This window comes from Alexandromys fortis, unplaced genomic scaffold (genome assembly GCF_014885135.2).
Source record: "Alexandromys fortis isolate MF-2015 unplaced genomic scaffold, M_Fortis_MF-2015_v1.1 scaffold_32, whole genome shotgun sequence".
Classification (NCBI taxonomy): domain Eukaryota; kingdom Metazoa; phylum Chordata; class Mammalia; order Rodentia; family Cricetidae; genus Alexandromys; species Alexandromys fortis.
This window is the reverse complement of record NW_026067938.1, coordinates 14,098,858-14,122,375: the sequence shown is the minus strand read 5'-3', so window position 1 is coordinate 14,122,375 and position 23,518 is coordinate 14,098,858.

The window sequence follows — 23,518 nt, the reverse complement described above, 5'->3', positions numbered from 1 at the left end:
AAGACACACATTAAAAGGTTGTCAGGGTAATCAGAGTGGGGCTTATGTCTTTGGACTCAGAACAGTGAGGATGAACAGAAAGTTTCCGATTCATGAAATGTTCAGGGACTGGAATGTGCTGGTAAGTGGAGAGAGATGAAAAAGTCAAGGACAACACCAGGTGCCTTGCTTTAAGACACTAAAACACAGCACTGAGAGAGACCAGTTTTGTTACATACACAGAAGGAATTCCGTCTTAAACTTGCACAAGCTGACATGTGCTCCAAACATTTGGATGGAGAGGGGCATCTTGATTAAAGTGGTGATTAATGGTGAGTTTCAGGATGGTGGCCGAAGTGTGGTAACTCATAGCATGCTGGGTATATTTGGAATTTTGGAGGATATAAAATGATTCTTGTAGAGAATGATATTAAAAGATGATTACAAAGGACATCAGAAGAGACCAGTGTTGGGGGAGGCTGCTTGTTCATTTTCTGGCCGCCCAGAATCCCAAAACAATCTCACAGAAATAGGTATTAATTGCAACACTCTTTGGCCAATAGCATAAGCGTATTGCTAGCTAGCTCTTATATCCTAAACTAACCCATCTCCATTAATCTGTTCATTGCCAAGAGGTCATGGCCTACCAGCAAAGTTTTGGAGGGCTCCAGCGGAGGCATCTGTCTCTAGCAGCTATGTGGCTTCTCTCTGACTCTGCCTACTCTCTCCTTCTCTATCTATTTGGAATCTCTGCTTTGCCTTATTCTGCTAAGCCACTGGCCAAAAAAGTTTTATTCATTAACCAATAAAAGCAAAACATAGAAGGACTTCCCACACCAGACCACAAAGACGAGCAGCAGAAAAATAAAAGAAAATTGCTTTGTAGATTTGGAGCATTTGTTAATCGCTATGGGTTCTTTCCACCGTTACTTATTTTTGAGCTACCAATTCCACACGCCTTTGAGACTGAGAAGGAGATGCACCTGATTTACTGTCTTCGATGGTGCAAACTGCCTCCAGGCCTCCATGGTATTACCGAGGATCTTTGAAGGAGAAACATACTCAATAGGTAACATCAATGAAAAACAGCAAACTATGCGTGAGAAGATCCATTTAGAGACTTTTACAAAATCAGGACAGAGGCAAAGAGTGCAGAGTTGGTAAGTTTGGATTGGTTTCCAGCTGGTACCACAGCTGTGTGATTTAAGTGTTCAGTCAGTAGCCAATTGATATTAAAAGGGTTTGACAAGTGAGGTCACTAAAGAAAGACTGTGTCTGGGTGATTGCAGAGAAATGGGGTCATAAACATAGGATGCAAATTCTGGACTTAACGGCAAACTCTTTTCTTATAAAAATGAAGGAAGCCAGGCAGTGGTGGCGCATGCCTTTAATCCTAGCACTGGGGAAGCAGAGGCAGCTGGATCTCTGTGAGTTTGAGGTCAGCCTGATCTACAAGAGCTAGTTCCAGGATAGGAACCAAAGCTACAGAGAAATCCTGTCTCAAAATACCAATAAATAAATAAATAAATAAATAAATAAATAAATAAATAAATAAATACAGAATGATAGGACAATGAAAGTTAAAAGGGGTTTATGTGTTCATTGTGATAATTTGTAAGATATTCTTGTATTGATAGCTTATTTTGGTAAAAGATAAATATGAAGTTGAAGGAGAGGTGATGAAGTTTGGGATGTTATGGAGATACCAAGTATGTAGAGAAGTTGCTGGGAACTGCACCCTTGGTGAAGTAGGGGACACAAATTAATGTGAGAGTAAGTTTTTTTTTTTCTTATTTTCTCTTTCAGTATAGAAGGAGACAGAGAGCAATCAGATGTAAACAGAGTAGGTCTTTATGAAATGGAGTAGCAGAAGTCCAATGAGGGTGAAGTGCGGTGAGGAGACTGCCACTTAGCCCCAAAATCATCACACAGAAACTGTATTAATTAAATCACTGCTTGGTCCATTAGCTCTAGCTTCTTATTGGCTAGCTCTTACATCTTAATCGAAGCCATTTTTATTAATCTGTATATTGTCACATGGGCGTGGCTTACTGGGTAAAGTTCCGGCATCTGTCTCCAGCAGGGCTACATGGTTTCTCTCTAACTCTGTTTTCTTTTTCTTAGCATTCAGCTTAGTTTTTCCAACCTAGCTCTGTTCCCCTATAGCTCTGCTATAGGCCCCAAGCAGTTCCTTTATTTATCAATGGTAATCACAGCATACAGAGGAAAGTCCCACATCACCTTTATTTTCTGTTTAAATAAAAAGGAAGTCCCCAGAATCAAATGTCTCCCTGTAATCAGAAAATTCACAGATAACACAATAATGGACCTAATCCTGACTCTCTGTGAATTTTCCATCTTTACGTGGCTTGATTTTACTCTATTGCTTTTTCTACAAGTTTAATATTTATTTTATTATTTTTACTCCTTTAATCTATGACTGTCTGTACTCTGACTTTTTAAAGGCCTTGTTTTACTTTCTATAAAATCATTTACTTTCTTTTTATAACTTTCTGCACTCTTTTTCTTCTCTCGACATACATTTATTCAACACTGTGACCCATTGAGAGGTCTTTTAGGTCTGAATCTTTCCTATTGTGTATCGGTAATTCTTTACTGTCCAGGAGTGCTTCTTAAACTGCCAAGTGCTTCTTAAAACTTAAGCTGCACCATTGCTAGGAGAAATACAATACTTCCTGCTTTCTCTGCCCAGTTTGACATGGTGGAGCTGTTCACTGCCTCTGAGAGCCATGCTCACGGCCCCATTTTTAGGCACACAGCCAGTCTATGTTGCTATTAAGCAAGTTGTAGCATTCTGGTCACAAGCGCCATTTAAATGCTCTATAGCCAGTCCTCTGAGACGAGCCAGAGCTGTTCGTGCTGGTGAACCAGGAAGACACCGTTTTATTTATTTATTTTTGGTTCTTTGTTTTGTTTTAATTTTAGAGGCCTCATTGCTCACCACAAGCCCATCTAGAAAAAAAAATTCATGACTACCAAAATCCATGCTTAACTCTGTTGTTTTCTGTCTAGAATTCTTTCTGAGAAAGAAAAGCTTTCTCCGATTTTTATGTGGACGTAGTTACCCATGTTGACAGTGACAAGAGTGAAGAGGTTAAAAAATCATTTAGAGAGGATATTGAAAGGATATGGTGTGAATTTTTGCTCTATCAGAAAGCATGTAAAGATAGGCAGGGTTGCTAAATTCAAGCAGGAAAATTAAGGGAACTAAAATAAATAAAGATGCTATGATTTAAGAACTGTGATAGGCATGGAACATTATGGTCAGAAAGGCCAAAGGCCACTTTGCAGGTAAAGGGCTAACTGGAGAACTAATTAGAGGGTAATCAGTGCGGGAAGGTGAGCAAGTGGAGTGCAGCTGAAGGGAGTGGGAGGAAACGGCACAGGGCTGCAACCCCAGAGTTATGTACTGCCACTAAGGTGGCTACTGAAGTCACGGGTGGTGGTGATGATGGTGATGATGATGAGGGTGATGATGAGGGTGATGATGGGGGTGATGATGATACGGAAAACAATCATAAAGATTAGAAACTATTGCAAAAGAGGAAAATGGCCAATGCATAAGCAACGAGTCTGAAAGTCTTTCACTTTGAGTTCAAGACACAATTCTCTCTAGGACTGTTGAAAAAATGAAATATAAATGTTACAGGATAGGTGAAAATTGGAGGAGTTGTTGGTGGCTTTTCTTACTGGTGTACCAAATTTTCAGCAGAAAGAAATTTAAGGAATAAAGGGATTATTTTGCTCTTATTTTGTTCATAGTGGCAGAGGAGGCACAGTTGGGACTCCAGAGTGGTAGGAGCAAGAGATTTAAGTCCTATGATAAGGAAGCAGAGAGAGAGAGAGATAAATGCTGATGGCCCTCTCACTTTCTGCTGTGTATTCAGTCCATACCTTCAGCCCATAGAAAAGATCTGCTCACACTCAGTTAAATCTGTCTGGAAACACCCACATAGGTTTGCAGAGTTCTAGTGCCTAGATGATTTCACTCAACTAGATAATCAAGACAAACTGTTGCAGAGCTGACTCTGATTTAATCCATAAAGTGAATATAACATTTGGTAAAATAGCAGCCTAACCATTTTCTGAAACTTCAGTCCTAGAATTTTTAGAATTTTCTTCTTGTCAGAACACTTACCTTGTAATTTTCAGTTTCTAGCAGTCTTGGTGAATTTATGTTGATAAAATTTAAGCTGTGAATATTCTCCTATATGCAAAATTGATACATAAGAGTTATGATGCCAGTTTAGATACCCTCTCCTCTATTGCTTAGGGTCTTAGCTGGGGTCATCGCTGTGAGTTCTTGGGCATTTTTCTAGAGCCGGGATTCTTGCTAAATCCATAATGGCTTCCTCAATCAAGATATCTCTTTTTTTGCTTTCATATCTATTCCCTATGGATGTAAACTTTGCTCAACTTAGATGTAGTAGGGAGAGCCTGGGACTTTACACAGGGCAGGATGCATGGCCCTCTCTTAGGATTGGAGGGGGTTTGGTGAGAGGATGTAGGGAGGGACAGGGAAGGGAGTGGGAGGAGGGGAGGAAGTGGGAATTTGGAAGAAAAAGGTTAAATAAATAAATAATAAAAAAGAGTTATGATGCTTTAAACTTTATTCCCAAATCTGTTGCTTTTATGATGTGTGTGTGTGGGGGGGGGTGAGGGGCAAGACCATATGTTCAGATGGAGTTTGTATCTTTTGAAGAAGGGTAGGGCATAATACAGGAGTAAGAAGAGAAATTTTTATAGCCCACATCTGGGGTAATGCCACCTGACTGTTAAACCATTTACAATATAAGCCTTTGGTTTAGGAGACTGAATGTAGATCCACAAAGACTAATACTCTCTATCTGACTATTTGCAAATAACTAAATTTGTCTCCATTGCCTTCTAACACTGAATGTGTTTATTTTGAGCTAGCCATTAAATGAATAAATTATTCTTATGAAAGATATATTCTGTTTTTTTTCTTCAAAAGTCTGTTTCATTTTGCCATTCCCTATTGTCACTGCCCTCCAGAAAAGTTCATACTGACTTTAACAGCAAATGAATTAACAATAAATGAAGTTATTATAGAAATAAGTTAATATAGATGACAAAGATATTATCTTTAAAATATGTTAGAGAATGTTTTCCATGCATAAACTCATTTGTTTAAAGTTTTTGGACTGTTTCATTTAATATCTTATAGCAGAAGAAAAATTAACTATGTAATTTTTACATAATCAAATCAATTATGTAAAGAAGGTCTTTGTGATAAATACCCGAAAAAAAATTCTGTGGAAAAGGAAGAAACAGTATCTCTGCTCAGGTTTCAAAGGTTTGGTGTCACAGCTTTTTAGTTCCACTGCTTTGTGTCTGTGAAGAGACAGACCGTCGTGGATGGCTGTGGTGCTTGATGCATCAGAGTAACTCTGGAGATGAGAGATGGGGTAGTTGCTGAGATCACCTGCCACTTTAAGACATTATCCCCAATATAGTCTAGCTTCTTTCAATTAGGCCCCGCAGTTTAAAGTGCCATCAAATCCCAATAGTTCCTCAGTCTGCTCACAAACCTTCAGCACATAACTTTTGAGGAGGAAATTTAGTATTTGAATGATGATAACTTGGTAAAAAGTAATTTTCAGGGCTTTTGTGATATTTGGAACAGGTATTACTTCAGGCCGTTCCCACTAAAGGTGCTTTGTATGTTTCTGCATACAAAATGTTGAATTTTATGTGAATTAATAAAGTTACATTTATGGTGGGGACAATGCAGAGATTCAGAAGAAAGCACCACATCCTCAGACATGTACAGTTGTGTGCGTAGTCAAAGTTGTTTGGACTGCTCAGTCCATAAAACAGGGACTGTGATAAAACCACAAAAGTTGGGGTGTGCTCAGGAAACAGGAATGAAAGAACACAGAAATAAATGGAAAGAATATTATATATAAAAATATCATTACTTCTACAATAGAGAATGGGGTGTCCAACTGGCTGGCTTATCACTCACCTCTTGGTCAGCTCCACACATAACTTTTTAAAATTTAGGCAAAAAGAGTTGAATATTTTCCTGTCCTATTTTTAAGACTAAAATGAAACTTCTGCTTGTCTGTCCCTAGCTTTAATTAACATGTGTCTGACTGATAGCAGAAAGTGAGATCGTTCCAATATCTCTTTTTAGTCTCTTCCCATTACCATTTTAAAACATACCTCTAAGTTACAGCTATTCAATTATAATTCCCTAAAGAAGCTTACTTTGGTGGGTTACTAAACACATAGAAGTGCAAATTACTAAATTAATAATGCATGCTAGATACCATAAGCAAAAATTTGTCCCTGTAGCCACTAATCTTTTCTAGGTACACGTTTAGTATTAAACAAACTATACCATGCAGTGTCAACTTGAAAATTTTCTCTTCTTTGGGCTCTGCCTTGAGTTTCCTCCTGGAGGTTGTTAAAGGACCCTAGCTAGTGTTTCACGCTAATTGTGGTTTCTGTGACACATCTGAACTCAACTCAGCCAGAAAACTGTATTGCAAGTGTTGATATCTTATTCCATATTTAGTCGTAAATCTTGGGCAGGACAATTGTATGTTTTTCAACATTGCACACAACATAAACAAAACCCTTCCCAGAACAAAGGCCAACCTATTCCCAAAAGCAGTGTTGAGACACAGGAAATAAAACAGGGCCTTTTACCTAGAGCCCTCTCTTGAGTCTTCTCTGGATGACTGGATGTCTTCCCAGCATGGCAGTTCTATATAGGTATTTTCAATGCAGAATTATGGAGCCAGATGGAACGCTCCAATAAGCAAACCCAAACCAAGGTTCTTCTTTCCTTTCTTTGTTGTATATTTTAGCATTGGACCCTGCATTGTAGTTTCTACTTCTATCTGCTGATTAATAGTTAAAGAGTAATGCCAGCCCAGATTCACAAGAAGCCAGTAATGAAAATGAATGAGTATAAAAAATGATATACAGATAATTTTAAACTACACATATATACACCTAATATATGTATATGTATGTGTGTATATATATTATGAAGAATATATATATATATATATATTCTTAATAAGCTAGCATTTGACGTGTTTTAATTGAGTAAGAAATCAAATATTGGATTCAATTATAGAATCACAGGAAGCATCCAGTTTTTTCATCATTGATCAGTTTCCTAAGAGCATGGCTTTCATGGTTCACAAAGTAGAAAAAGAAAATGATAAGAAACTCATACACCAATAAGTTTTATGGTCTACCCATGAACATTTTTGAAGGTCGCTGAGGTTTTCAATATCAAATTAACTTCCTCAGGAATTTCAGTATAAAGCACAAAATGAAAGGATAGAGCCCTTATATGACCTATAATGGAGTAGACCAGTCCAAATGAAGAGCAGAAGGAGGGAGAACATGAGCAAGGAAGTCAGGACCGTGAGGGGTGCGTCCACCCACGGAGACTGTGGGAATGATCTAATGAAACCTCACCAAGGCCAGCTGGACAGGGACTGAACGAACATGTGATCAAACCGGACTCTCTGAATGTGGCTGACAATGAGGGCTGACTGAGAAGCCAAGGACAATGGCACTGGGTTTTGATTCTACTGCATGAACTGGCTTTGTGGGAGCCCAGTCTGTTTGGATGTTCACCTTCCTAGACCTGGATGGAGGGGGGAGGACCTTGGACTTCCCACAGGGCAGGGAATCCTGATGGCTCTTAGGACTGGAGAGGGAGGGGGAGGTGGAGGGAGTAGGAGGGAAATTGGAAGAAGGGAGGAGGTGGAAATTTTTAATAAATAAGAAAGGACCAGTTGTTTAAAAACAAGGAGCCAAATAACAGCCATAATATGGTACCTGTGGATTTACTATGGTCTGCTCAGTGACCACTGTGAGGTTAATTTTGTAAATTTAAAACAACTGTGTGCATTTCTCTTCATTGTTTTATGTCTTATAAATGTATACATGTACTTGAATCCTATTAGGTTTTTGTTTAGACATTAAAATGTCCACTGCAGTAATAATAACTTAAATTTCAAGAAGAAGAGAGATGTAAAAGAAGAGGTTGCCCATCTTGAAAATAAGAGTTTTGAGCCATTGATAGTAAAGTCTACAAACTTCAATGTAGAATGCATTGGAAAAGGAGATCACTTCCTAAATATAACCCCAGTCGCACAGACACTGAAAGCAACAATTAAGAAATGGGGCCTTCTCAAACTGAGAAGTTTCTGTAAAGTAAAAGACATGGTCAACAAGACAAAATGGCAGCCTACAGAATGGGAAAAGATCTTTACCAACCCTCCACTGGACAGAGGGCTGATCTCCAATATATACAAAGAACTCAAGAAAATGATCATCAAAAGAACAAATAATCCAATAAAAATGGAGTACATCTAAACAGAGAACTTTCAACAGATAAATCTCAAATGGATGAGGAATACAAATTAAAACAACTCTGAGATTCCATCTTACACCTGTCAGAATAGTTAAGAACAAAAAACACTGATGACAGCTTATGTTGGAGAGGATATGGGGTAAGGAGAACACTCCTCTATATCTGGTAGTAGTGCAAACTGGTACAGTTGCTTGGGAAATCACTATGGTGATTTCTCAGAAAATTAGAAAGCAATCTACCTCAAGACACAGCAATACATATATACAGTATGTACCCAAAGGATGCTCAAATCATACCACAAGTATATGTACTCAACTATGTTTATAACAGCATTATTTGTAATAGCCAGAACCTGGAAACAACCTAGATGCCCCTTGACCAAAGAATGGATAAGGAAGATGTGGTACATTAATACAATGGTGTACTACACAGTGAGAAAAAATGACATCTTGAAATTGGCAGGCAAATGGATGGATCTAGAAAACATCATATTGAGTGAGGTAATCCAGACCTAGAAAGACAAATATAATATGTACTCACTCATACATGGCTTGTAGACATAAAGCAAAGAAAAACCAGCCTATAATTTACAACACCAGAGAACCTAGACAACAAAGATGACCCTAAAAGGGACATACATGGATCTAATCTACATGGGAAGTGGAAAAAGACACTGATCTCCTGAGTAAAGTGGAAGCATGAGGATCATGGAAAAGGGCAAAAGAGGAGGATGGAGGAAGGGAGGGGAGGGGAGCAGAGAAAAATATATAGCTCAACAAAAACAATAAAAAAATAAAATTAAAAAGAAAACTGACATGAAGAAAAGATCATGTATTTTCTATATACACCAAGAACTTAAAAATATATTAGGATGGGATATTTAGTGATGTTCCCTAACATATGGCACACATTTGTATAAGCCATAGCTATGAAAATATCTCTGCCTACGGTAACTATGACAGTACATACAATACCTGCAGAAACCCTAGCCAGACAACATCCTAACATAGAGGAAGGGACATGGGAAGGAATGAATCCAATTACAGATGAGGATCAATTAGTCTTTGATAGCAACCAGGAGAGCAAGAGATAGAGTGTTTAAACCCACGTGATCCTTTGTAGCTTGATCATCCTAAAGCAGGCCCCAATCTGAAGTCTAGCCTCACAACACAAACTGGATTTAGTGGGGAAAACAAATGAAGAAGTATTCTCAGAACTTCCTGGAAGGGATGGGATGGGATTAGGAGGCCAGTAAGGGGAGGAGCTGAAGAGGGCAAATGTATTTAAGATACATATATGAAACTGTCAAACAATGAACAGAATATTAAATACCAAATATCTCTACTAAAACATAATATTCAGCTTTATCCATTGAGATAACCATTTCACACCAATATTCAGCCTATACAGAGAAAGGATGGGGTCAGAAATTTAAAGATGAGTGAGAAAATGTTCCTGATAATAAATTGGGTTCCTCCTATTATTTAGCTTAAATCTTATCCTGAAGACACTTTCAATGCTTTAAAAACAGTTAACAAGTCTGACCCCCTGTATTCTGCACACTCTTCTATATTTTTCTTTAAAGTAACTAGGCTTGATGGAGTTGACTTCACGTAGCATGTCCTGGTTGCTGAAACTTAGAATTAAATCCAAGTGATTACAGAAACTCCGAGGACGCCTATCAAGTCAGAATGTATACCATAGCAAAGACGGTAATGATGCCATAAATTAAGGTTGTCATCGACCTCCCTAAAGCAGTTCCTAGCTTTAGCAAGACGCACCAGAAAACCACCTGTCAAAGCACTGATGTAATTCTAGCTATTCTTCAAAATTCAGTAAGCGAAGCCTTAAATAATAGAAAAAAAAATTGCATAGTCTTAGAAAGGAAAATTTCTTGACTCTTACTTGCAACTTTCCCAGGTGCGTATTTTTAAGTGCAGGAAAGTTTACCGGTTGTCATTGTAACTGGTAGAAATAATTCAGTTTCTCATAATCAAACGCACACAGATGCAATTGCTTAACGTCTAATAGCTCCTCTGATTGTCAGTTGAGCCTGCTTGATGAGCCTTTGGAAAGGGAAGCAATTTCTACCCTTGCTTTCTCTTAGCAATGGGTCGGCTGCCAGACACAGCCGCCAGAGGGCAGCAAACACAACTGCATTAAGAATGACTCAGCTAAGGGCTCCAGTGGTTTTCTATGGTGCCGCTTTGGCATGGGTTGCTTTTTTAGCCGATTCCCAACTTTTGATACTACTCAATAATTTCAAGTATAAATATTATTATTCCTAAAGCAAAGGTTGTGGTCAAATATATATGTAGTGGTGATAAAAATAGGAGTAGTGTTTAGTGACTGCTGCTTTCTGCATTGGATACTGAACCTGGATTCTTGGCGACAGCAATGACAGGAAGAACATGCATTGCCTAGGGGTGACCTGAAGATTAGGAACCATTTCTGTTTGAATTTACAGTGAGGAGATATTAGGGAGAGCAATTGATCTTGTTTTCTGGTTACAGCCTTATCTACTATAAAAGTTCTTGTCTTTCATAACATTTTATGAACGTAAACTGTTTGAATTTAGAACTTGTAACTCTGTAATTTGTTTAAGAATATTATAGTTTATTAAACCATTATTTGATCCGAGTAATTCTTGTCTTATACAATGGCCAGTTTGTGCATTGGTTTAATGCAATATTTGAAATAATTTTTACGATTTGAGGATATTGTGTAACATAGGAAATTCTATGATTAGAGAACAATGTTTTTTTTTGCAATTTAATTTAGTAATGTCCCTGCAGCTTATTGATCTAGGGGCAGAAATTGTTCATTTGAAGTTCATTTCAAGGTTTCAGTCATTATGGCAATTTAACACATTTTTCTTCCTGTAATCTCTTTAATCATTCAGTTTATTCAAAACTTTCATAGAGTTTTTAAACACCAAATTCCCCATGAATTTCATGAATGAACTGAGCAAAGGTATCTATGTAAAATTTTAAGTCTATTTTTTTTTATACACTTGCTTCTCCAACTGTTTCCTTTGCTCAGATGTAATAACCCTTCTGAGAACCCTTTGGCAAAATGTGCTCGGGTAAAATAACAACAATTATAATCTAATTTTTAGTTTTTCAGTAGAATCACATCACCTGGTCTCTCCATGATGAGGTGTTTGTGTGACCAACGATACCTGATCAAAACTACCTTTTCAATGATCACCTTTTGTGCTAGCTACAGATTCTTGGATTTCAAACTGAAGCAGAGAAAAAAAATGTTTTTAAAAATACGGTTCTTTTCAATTCGTTTATGCCCACTTGCAAACACTGGTCTTAATTGTTCTGGTTAAATTTTCCTCAGCATTCTGAGAAAGAATCAACACATGCCAGCACTGGGAGTTACTCCTCTCCAACTCAATTTTTCTCATTGTTTCACACTCAGAAGTGCGTGTGTACGTGCGTGCGTGCGTGTGTGTGTGTGTGTGTGTGTGTGTGTGGAGTCTGACTACTCAGGACAGCTCAGGTGCTCATTTCAGATGATTTCCACAACATAAGAGACATTTACTATCTCCAATGACCATTTCCGCGTTGTAACAACGGACTTTGAAGGGTTGCTGCCTATTCTTTTACTATCTATTCTTTGCCTTGTTAGGAACAAATTTCATTATGATGTTCAGGTTCTGTGCTAGATATATCAGTGTTATACTGGACTAAACAAGATTGTATTTAAACACACACACACACACATACCACACAATTTATCGTCCATAATCGGTGGTTCATAATCAAACCAAAGATAACACAAGGATGATATTGTGCCTTGAACTCTGTTTTATTTTGCATATTTGCCATATAACTCTCTAGGGTACATCCTTTTGTCACTTCAAGATACCCTTAGCCTTGTTTGAGGTTAGGTGGATAAAGAGAATAGCTTTAAATGGTAAAGCTCAAAGTTTGCACAATTGTGCAGGTTTCAACCATGGTCACACTGTGCTATAAGGGGCTTTGGAACAGATCGTTATCCATCCGTTTCTCATGATGATCAATACATTCAAATACAAAATAATAATTAATGAGAGGGAAGAACACAACATTGGGAGGAATCTGTTGATCTTGACTTCCCTTTCTTGTATGTTGAGATGGTAAGAGAACAGCAGTAGTTTGGAAAATTATGTTCATGCTTGTGAGTGAGTGGGATAATTTCATTATAGTTTGGGATTCTAAAACCTGATATCTTAATACAAATTAATTTTCCTATGACTCTGAGATGTTGAATATTGTCAACTTGATAAAATCTAGAATAAAACCCAAGGGATGAACGTCTAGCGATGTCTGTGAGAAAGTTTCTAGATTGGGCTAATTAAATGGGGCAAAACCTCCCCTCTGTGGGTGCAGCCATTCCATGGCCTGGGATACTGCAAAGGCAAAATCGAGAGAGCCAGCTGAGCAACAGCACCCACCTCTCTCTGCTCTCTGACTACGGATGTAACGTGACCAGTCAGTTCACCTTGTTGCCATGGCTTCCCTGGGAAAGTTAACCTTTCCCACTACAAGTTGCTTCTTCTCAGGTATTTGATCATGGCAACAGAGATATAACTAAGATAGTCTCCAAGCTTGCAACATCATATGCAGGCAATGCCAATTTACTAATGCTACTGTGTGACAATTCTTTAGATCAGCGGTTCCCAACCTATGTGTAGTGACATCTCTGGGGGATGCATTTAAGGTATATCTGATATTTCATTATGGTTCATAATAGTAGCAAAATTAGAGATTTGAATAGCAACGAAAGAATTTTATGGTCCTGGGTCAACACAACATGAAGAACTGTATTAAGGGGTCCTAGAAGGTTAAGAAGGTTAAGAACCACTGCTTTACATTGTCGATTGTTTTTTATTTTTTAAAAATTCTTTAAACATACATGCTTACTTTTTTCTTATACCTTTTAAGGAGATGCTTCAGTAACAGAAGAACAAACGTTTGAAGCCTAAATATATCCCTCTGATTTATGAGGCATATAAAAAATGAATGAGCAGGGTCTAAGTAACAAGTCAACAAAATAAACAATAGTCCTCAGAGTTGTTCTTAATTCATTCACTGATTAATGGAACGATATTTCAGACACATAAACAAGTCACTCCAAATAAGATCTAAAATGCTTTCTATAAATCTTTTACATTGCAGCCACATAAATTTTGTTCCTTCAGTGTCCAAACCTTCTTGAATAATGGTCTGAATTTCCTGATTTATCTTGACTCAGCTATCAGAGGGCAACGATTGTATCATTGTGAACCTGGCTAGTTTTATGTCAACTTGACACAGGAGAGAGTCATTTGGAAAGAGGGACTCTCAATTGAGAAAATTCCTCCACTAGTTTGGTCTGTGGGCGAGCCTGTGGGTTATTTTCTTGCTTGATAACTGTTGTGGGTGGGTCAGCTCACTGGGAATGATACCACTATTGGGGAAATAGTCCCTGATGGTACAAGGTGGTTGGCTGAACAAACCATGAGCAGATAGCTAGTAAGCATCACCCTTCAATGGCCTTTATATCAGCTCATGCTTTAGGGTTCCTAGGCTTGAGCTCCTGCCCTGATTTCCATTCATCAGGTGGTTTGACTTGAGAGTTGCAGGTGGAATAAACTCTTTCCTTCCTGGATTTCTTTGGGTCATGGTGTTTTGTCACAGCAATAGAAACTCTAGCTAAGACAACAATGTATGATGTATTTCAATTCCCTTTCATTTGACAGCTAGAGACACTTACAATGGCTAGATCATTTTAAAAACTTGAATGCATTTAAAATATCTTGGAGCTACTTTTGGTAAGGTGGTCACCTAACCAGAATAATTTAAAGCTAATTTCACAACTAAAGTTTGTAGAAATGAAGATGAAATCAAATGGCTAGCGGTATAGATGACAGTGGATCTCACATCACCCAAAATCATTGATTCTCAACATGTGGGGTTTGACCCTTTTGGGGTTGACTGACCCTTTCACAAGGATCACATATCGGATATCCTGCATATCAGATATTTACATTACAACTCATAACAGTAGTAAAACTACAGTTAGGAAGTAGCAATGGAAATAATTTTATGACCAAAGTCACCACAACATGAGGAACTGTATTAAGGGGTCATAGCATTAGTAAGGTTGAGATCCACTGCAAAAATCCCATTGAGGAATAATAAATAATTCAAGTTAGTTTTATTACTTAGAAGTATCATATTGTATGAAAGCTTCTACAATGATCACAATAAAATCTATTAAAACGGAAATTGTCCTCTTAACACTTTATACTTTGAATGAGTATAATTTTATATGATAAACTAGAATTTTGCTCAAGGAACAAATTTTCAGTTTTAAGAGGCACCTATAGAAATCATATGCGTTTTCTGTGGTCACTACATTTCAAAGCAGAATTTAATTGCTCTCAAGATTCTAAAATTCAATATAATATATAAAACCCATATTCATGATTTTTTCTAGAACAAAAAAATACAATTGTCTAGATTTAGCCTTTTGAGATCACAGTTGGCACATGAGCTGATGCTACCTGACTGGTTAGAAGGGGATGCTTTATCTGGATACGTCGACTTAATCTTTGCTGCTTCTTTTTAAGATGTATCATCGGTAGCATCAGTAGATGGAATACCAGAAACATCGGTAGGAAGAGGAGTGGAAAGCAAAGGAACCAGCAGCTAAGCCATCCGTTTATGAGATTTTCAGAAACTCCCCACTGTCTTTGCCAGCTTATTCTTCTGTTTTGTCTCTAGAGTGCTTCTGCCTCCTGTCACTGTCTCTTCCGATGTGTCATATCACAGCCACTACTGCACTGAGAAGACCTTCTGCTCTCTTAGTCCTTTCAGATTCCCGTGACTTCTCAAGTCAACCCTGAGATGGCTTGCTGTTCTTGTAGGGGACAAAGTGATTCTTTTTTTTTTCTTCTTTGAAATACCTTTGGCACAGGGCTGGCATTAGCCATAGCGTGGTGATAATGGGTCCCATGACACATTGTCCAGGAAACGTGAAGTTATAGCAAGTAGTAAAATCCTAGGGTAGCTATTAAATCTAAAATTTCTAATTCATGTTGAGATGTTAATTCCACATATCAAATACAAGTGCAAAATAGTATTCATCATAGTTAAGAAGTGCAGACATGTAGCATTTATATTACAGTCAGTTGGGATAAATGTAAGTATTCTCGTGCCATGGTTTAACATAAAATATGCTCTACATGAAGGTTCATTTGATGAAAAACTTGTCCCCAGCGCTGGTGCTGTTTTGGGAAGTGGTAGAAACTTTACAAGTTGAGCTTGTCAGGAAGATGTAGATATTTGGGAGGGGCCGAGACTCTGAGAACAGCTCATCCTTAATTCCATCTTGTGTCTCTCTCTCTCTATTTCTTGGCCACCTCAAGGTGAAAAACTTTATTCTCTCCTCCCGATTCCATGAAGTTCTGCTTTTCCACAGGTCCATGGCATCCCGACCAAGGACTGAAGCCTTTGACCCCATGAACCACAAGAATCTTGGTCTCACTTTTAAATAAAGGAATAGAAGTGAGAATCAGGCAATTCAAGTAAGAAACTTATGGAATAAGAAGAGAGATAGAAATCCAGGACACTGCCGTATCCTAGAGATGAATGGCTTGTGCAATGATGCGTCTTGTCTCCTTCATCAAGCAGAGCCCAGGTTGAGCAGTCACATGTTGCTCTCAGTGGTTAGAGCCAGAATGATCCACAGTGTGATGCTCTCTGGGTCCAGATCCCGTACTGCAATAGCACGCTACTCTCAATTAGGGTCCAGAGCACGGCTGGAGCAATAGCATGCTGCTATCAGTGTCTACAGCCTGGTTTGAGCAGTCACATGCCACTTTCTAGGTCCGGAGGCCGGATTGAGCACTAGCTTGCTGCTCTTAGGCTGTGTTTAGAAATAAACAAAGAAGTAGCTTGCTCATCTCAGGAAGCATCAGAATTTAGAGTATGTAATAGCATGCCACATTCTTGGATTCCTGAATATTTTCAATGGGTTGAAGCCGACCACCATTGCTATGTCTTGATTTTCATGCAATTGTATCCCTTGTTGTGTTATTTTGTGTTTATTTGCTGGAACAGAGTGGTAGTTCTGGTAAACTAAGTGCCTGGATTTCAGTTCCCCCAGTTATTCTGAATTCAGTTGTATGTGTTCTTCTAATGTTTTCTTTTTTGGGTTGTTTTGAATTTGCAAATTCAGTTTCTTGCACCTTTTCTTTTCTTTCCAGTTTTGGAGGAAAAAAAAAATAGCTTACCAGGTCGTCTTATGTCGATGTTCAGGGCACGGCTTTTGTCAATGCTCTTCACCTCCAAGGGCCTCTTGTCTCTCTGACATTTGTCTCTAAACTTCTCCCATGCAGCAAACTGTATTTGTGGAGCTTGAGAACCAGACTTTGGTTGGTAACGTATTTTTAAGACTCTGAAGTTTAGGCACTGTAATCTATGGCTCTGGTTTACTTCAGACAGATTGCAGATCACCGTCATAAAAATGACGGTGTAGATGTGCTGCAAGCTTGTCCGTCTGAATGAAATTTCCTTCCTCTTAAACATCATTGGCTTTTCCAGGATGACACCGTTTCGGCTTTGGGGTATTTATCCTCTGTCACTCCCTATTCTTTCTGTGACAATAAAAAGCATTTTGATATCTATCTCTATCTATCTTTCGCAGAGCTAGATACATAGATTGGCATGTAGTTTGCATATCTTTAGTCACAATATAAATAGAATTAGATAATAGGACTTTCCCCAGCCTTTTATTCATAGTGTAATATTTGGTAATACCCTTGATTTCACTGCCTCAATTTCCTCATCAGTGATAAGGTCATAATATTAGCTGTCATATCTACTGTGTAAGACTATTATAAAGGAAGTATATGAGAGAAGAATTTGAAAGTAAGATTGCCATGTTCAACTAACTGGTAGTGTATTGTTCCAGATTTGTAGAGTATCTAGAATGGGTATTAAGCAGAAGATAGATATTAAAGGATTAACAAGATATTCACTTCATTCTTGCACTCATAGCTGCTAAGAGCCAAAGGCAGTCCTGTACTATGCTCCCTATACAGTTTTTCCTCTGATGATTAATTGCAAATTTGTGGTAAAATTGCAGATTCCTGACTCCCTGTCTGACTTGTTTAAAACATCCTTCTCATGTGTGTATATGCATTGCAGATGGTTATGGCTTTGCTAATGACCCCTGCTGAATTTAATGCTCCCTGGCAGCTTACGTGAAAAGTATCTGCTGCTGTGCACTGATCTTCACAAGGAAGGATATCACACCACTCTGCTCATCTCAGCTTCACTTTCAAGGTCAGCATGACTGACTTTGAAGATCAAGTTAAACCTTTTGGACTGCGATGTCCTCTTCCACTCCAAATTTCGTTACGCTGCAAGGCCATGAGTCTCAGATTCTTTCTCCTACCTGGATCTGTAGGCTCCTTCACCTTTGGAGGCTTTGCTTCTGCATGCCTTCCTGTCTGAAATGCAGTGACTTCTCAGCACGTAGATGGTATTGGAGGTGGGTGTTGTTTGCTTGAATCGTTTTCTGTGAGTTGACTAGTTTTAATAGGGGGTTGATTGCACATTTTGAAGCACTCTGCAATTTTGTCAGTTTTTTACTTTTCCTTTTTGGTATTGTTGTTCTATTTCTTCTGTTGTCTAGATCCCAAGAATTCCAAAGTTTTTCTATGTCGATGTCAATGTTATTATTTCATTCATAGGTAGTCTTTTCAAAAGCCAGCCCAGAGCCACAGGGTAAGGGGAGGATACTGGCTTATTCATGTTATCTTAAGCACACATTCCAGATAAATCCTAGTAGCAGTCTTTGTAAACATAATGTTGACTGGAAAGCCAGTTGAAGCAGGAACCCTGACAGCCTCACTTGCATTAGGCAGATTTGCATTATTGTGCAATAGACTTAATACATCAAAGACAACTTTCTTGCCCAGTGCTTTGCGTGGAAAAGAAAACACATATTATCTTTAACATCCTGCTGGCCTATGCCGGGCGATGGTGGTGCATGCCTTTAATCCCAGCACTCGGGAGGCAGAGGCAGGTGGATCTCTGTGAGTTCGAGACCAGCCTGGTCTACAGAGCTAGTGCCAGGACAGGCTCCAAAGCCACAGAGAAACCCTGTCTCGAAAAACAAACAAACAAACAAAATAAAACCATCCTGCTGGCCTTCAATGCACCAGTCTATCCTTTAACCTAGCAAAAGAATCATTTAAATAGATCATCAACCAAGAAGAATTTACAGATATTATTTACACTGTATTTTAACTCAAGAGATTGAAAAAAATACTCAACAATTATTTTTTCATTATTAAACTCATGTACACATTTAACAGATAATATTTAATTGATAGCATATGGATGGGAGATAGTTTCTATATATAGGGATACTAAAAAGAGCAACATGCAGTATTTTCCATGAACATGCTTATACTGCAACATTAGTAAGTTAATCATTTAAAGGAAACCATGATGGTGACTCAAGTCAATGTATCACTGAATGGCGAAAGCACACTCCCCCTGGAGGGAAGGCAGAAAGAGAGTGGGTTCTGACTTGGGACTCTACTGACTGTCAATTATATGATACGGAGCAACTGATCATATTTAATGATAGCAGGCTTGATGTGTCAATGCAGTTTTAAGTCTTAAAATTTTCCTAACCAAACTCCGAATGTCATACACACACTCAATTTAAATGGCTATTATTATTGACATTTAAGGGGAGTTTACATAAGGTGTGAAATGTCAAAGAAGAATATATTGGTATGAGGCTATAACGTTAGCGAAAGTTTTGAATCAGTAATAGGAAAAACATTGAAAAGATTTCTCCTAAGAGAAGACATGGGTGATGTCACACAGAAATAGGGTGAATTATAAAGGGGACTTAAGAGTGATCAGATGAAGTGCAGAAGTAAAAATAGCAAAGACACGGTGATGGAAAGTTGTCTTAAGTCTTCTTCCATTGCCTTAGATAGTAGAGAAAGAGATTGATCTATCTGGGAAGACTTGAAAGGTATTTTGGAGAAGACACTTGGGGAAAATAAATCTTGAGGATACACACACACACACACACACACACACACACAGATTCTGAAGTAGGTAGATATTGGCAAATCTACATCAATCAGTTCTGTCTCTTTTCTAGCACAGAAAGTGATTCTAAGGGAGAAAACATGTGACCTCAAATGTCATGGTAAACTTGCTAAGGGCAAATTTCTTGGCAAGCAAACTAAAGGTCTTTGCTAGCAGAATAGTTAGTATATATGGAGCGTCATCCCTGTTTTTCTAGTATCCTTTGTGGCAAAGAAATATAAGACAGGACATATGGATAAGTGTCATAGTAACTCTTTTAGCTGTGTGAGTACCACACAAATGCAGTGAGTAGTGTGTCTCTTTGGGTGTTAGATGTGTGACTTTATAAGTCACTTGGAACACTCATACCTTTCTGGAGGCTCAGAAAATAACTCAAGAATTGTCTCTAGGGACTTAAAGCTTTATTTGCTTTCCCCAAATCTCACAAGTACTCAAGTTGTTTAAATGCTAAGTAGGATTTAATACTGAGGAAAATCTTTGGTTTGAGTCTGATTTCTCAGTGAAATTATACATATTCTTTGGATTTGAATATTGCACAGAAACTCACATCAAATGCACAAATTCTAACAGCTCAGAAATTTTATTGGTATTATTGCTTTTATGTCAAGCAAAAGAGATGATGGGATAATATTATAAAAACTTGATTCTAATTTGACTATTACCATTCACTGTGTGAAACGGGAAAGAAAGAATGGGAATTACTGTGATAAAGTTTCTCAGTTAAATTGGTAGGGGATCAATATAGACCTGAGGAATATAGTTACTTTGATAGCCCAGGACTACCAAGAAAAGGGAAAGTTAATTAAACGCCCTTATCCACCCTCTGAGAGTGAACAGCTTTCATGCAAACAAGACTAATAAGAATAAAAAGAGGTGGCATTAAAACTAAAAACAGTAAGACCAGATTTTCCAGTACTAGGAAGATACTTATGCCCTCTTGATGGCCCACAAAGATGCTATGCTCACTTGCTTATGAGTCAGTTATGACAACTGATAACTCAGAAAGATATCCATTGTACTAAAGACCAGTTTGGGTAACCACAGAAGAGTTCTATATATTCAAGCATTAGGATATTTAAAACTGAAATGTCAGAAAAGCCTGTAGAAAAACATGGAGATGTGTTTGTGGAAATGGTAAACAGAGGAATGTGTTATCATGTTGCTGACTGGAAGTGATTATTTAAGTTCATTAGTGGTTCCCTGAATGGCTATAAACTTAATGAGTAAATGCATGTGTATGGTCTCACAACTGGCTGATGTGGGATTCACCTCTGTATGCCATGAATACCATTGGCTAATTAAGAAACTGCTTTGAGCCTATAGCAGAGCAGGGCAGAACAGAACTAGGTGGGGAACACTAAACTGAATGCTGTGAGAAAGAGGGTGGAGGGGAGAGAGAAGCCATGGAGCTGCTGCCAGAGACAGATATGATGGAACCTTGTCGGGAGGCCATGAGCCTCATAGTAAACTATAAAATACCGGAAATGGGTTAATTCTAGATGTAAGAGCTAGCTAGCAATACACTTAAGTGGTTGGCTAAGCAGTGATTCAAACAATACAGTTTTTGTGTGATTATTTCAGATGTCTGGGCAGCTGGGAAATGAACAAGCAGCCTCCTACAACAACTGGCGATTAAGAAGCTGTAGTTTTTAGTGGTAGTCAAACTCTAGCATAGATAACGTCCAGGTCCTTAGTGTTTATTTAAAAATAAAGTAAAGGACAGTTAAACACTGTAAAGTAGCAAGGAGACTATTCAAAACAAAGCAATAAGACAGATAAAGGGATATGTTGCCAAGGTTGACAGTGGGCCACATGAGTGCTGGTACTCAAGGGCCCCAAAGATTGTCTTGAACTTTCTTTTACAGGGTTCAAGAGAAAGACTCTGATTACTGGGAACTCAGTTTGGCTTATCCCTATTTTAATTGACAGATTAAGTTATAGAAGCATTTCTCTACTTTTCATATCCTCTCCCATAATGCATCTGATTTTAATCATATGCCTACTCAACTCTGCCTAGGCGTAAGAAAAAAAAATAGAGTTTCCCTTTACATCTCAGTCAATGAATGAGAAGGTTCATCCATTCTGATCTGGTTTTGGAGTCATGTGTAATAGTATCAACTTTGTCTTCTAAGTGAGCATTTAGGGAAACACAGTAATCAAGCCCCATGTCAAATAACTTGATATCTGATGTTTTACTGACTGGAGAGAATCACTGTGCTAGATTCATGCAGGGATCTTTAGAAAGATCAGGATAAATTGACAACATGTGTGTGGTGTATGAGAAAAAGAAAAGTAGAATCCTTAAATGAGATTGAAAGAGAGGATAGATCTAATAAAAATGGGATGAGGGACAAGAATTTCAGAGACAGTTGAGAATGGGAACCAAGCATCCCATAAGAAAGAGTGAGCAGTTTGCCAAAAAAACCTCCTAACATGTTCATGTAGTTATAGAAAAAGAAAATTCCAGAGTTCAGTGTTAAGTTGCCCTCTTATATTACCATTTATTGGAATATTTGTTATTCCATTTAAATACAAATCCTAAACAATTATTAACTGTCAATTTGAAAGTAATTATTATAAGAATATGTTTATAGGCATTATGATAACTTGGAAAAATAACAGGATAAGACAGTATACAATATCAAAATGGATCATTTTTTGACAACACTTGTTGCTCATAAGTCTTCAAGGGTATTTTCTAAGCCCAAAGGAATCTGTGTAATACCGGCTGCAGATTTACTGCCTTCTCACAATAATCATTTTGGAAACTCTTGAGAAAAATCCCATTAGTCTGGTTCTGTAGATAGAATGTTTTCTTCAATAACATCAGTTTCCCATATAAATACTGACTTGATGAACTGTGGAGCAAATTAACAAGACAGATCATATACTTAGCCCTTCATTTTCCTTTTCCACATATTTAATGTTTATTATATGAGCTCCTGCAGACTTTAGAGAAATAATTTAAAATATCATTTATGTGATGTAAAGGAAACATCAAACTGGTCTGTTAAAAGTCTATTAAACTGATATTTTGCCATCTTTTAAATAAATAAAACTGAAATAAATAAACAGTTTTATTTAAGGCATCGCATTTTCTTATATGATTTGGTGCTTATAAAGGGCAATGTTATTTTCTTTCCCTGTGAACATAATCTGTTTTCAATTATAGAGAATGCCCCCAAACATAGTGTAACATCAAAACCTAAAACTTGCTAAGCTGGTTTTGTTCAAACGTTTTTCTGTAGAAGATTGTTACATCTCTAATTAAATTGATTTAACCAGTCTCTGAGTTTGTGGACCCCGGTAACATAACATCAGAGAACTAAGTCCTAAAATTTGCCAGGATAGTGTTTTGATAGAGTTTGCAATTCATAAAATCAGGTGGTAAGTTCTAGACAAAATCTATGGCACTGAGTTGAGGAGATGGTACCACAAGCCTGAAGAATACTAGGAACTTAATACGGATAACAAGATGCCAGAAGAAAATAGAGCCACAGAGAAAATTCCAGAGACCATCAGATTTGAGTTCACCCTAGTGTCAATCTGTGTGTGTATGTGAGGAATCTGTAAGACTGAGAAGTCATGAGCTGAGAGCCTCCCTGCCACACAAGGAGGGCTGCATAAAGAACCTTGTGTCTGTATGCTAACGGTGAAATATCCTGATCTCTGCAGCATTAAGGACAATGCTGAGAATGTCCTTGACTCAACTGTGACTCCTAGGATGGCATACACATCATCAGCTTCACAACTTAAAAATAAAACACATCAAAAGTGTCCAGGAAGTTTATGTTTAGTCCAGAGCAAAGGTAATGAAGATTTGTAAGAAAGCAAAATGTCTGCTGCCCAAATGAATTAAAATCAGCAGTATTTGGCATTTAGTAGAAATATGAAGAAACAAGTAAGTAATAACTATAAAATGGAGGGAATTGATCGATTAATAGTGACTAAGTGAAACAAAATGAGACAAAAGGTGCTAGATGAAGAGAAAGCACTAGAGACGGGATGCTTTTGTAAAAGAAGAGAGCAT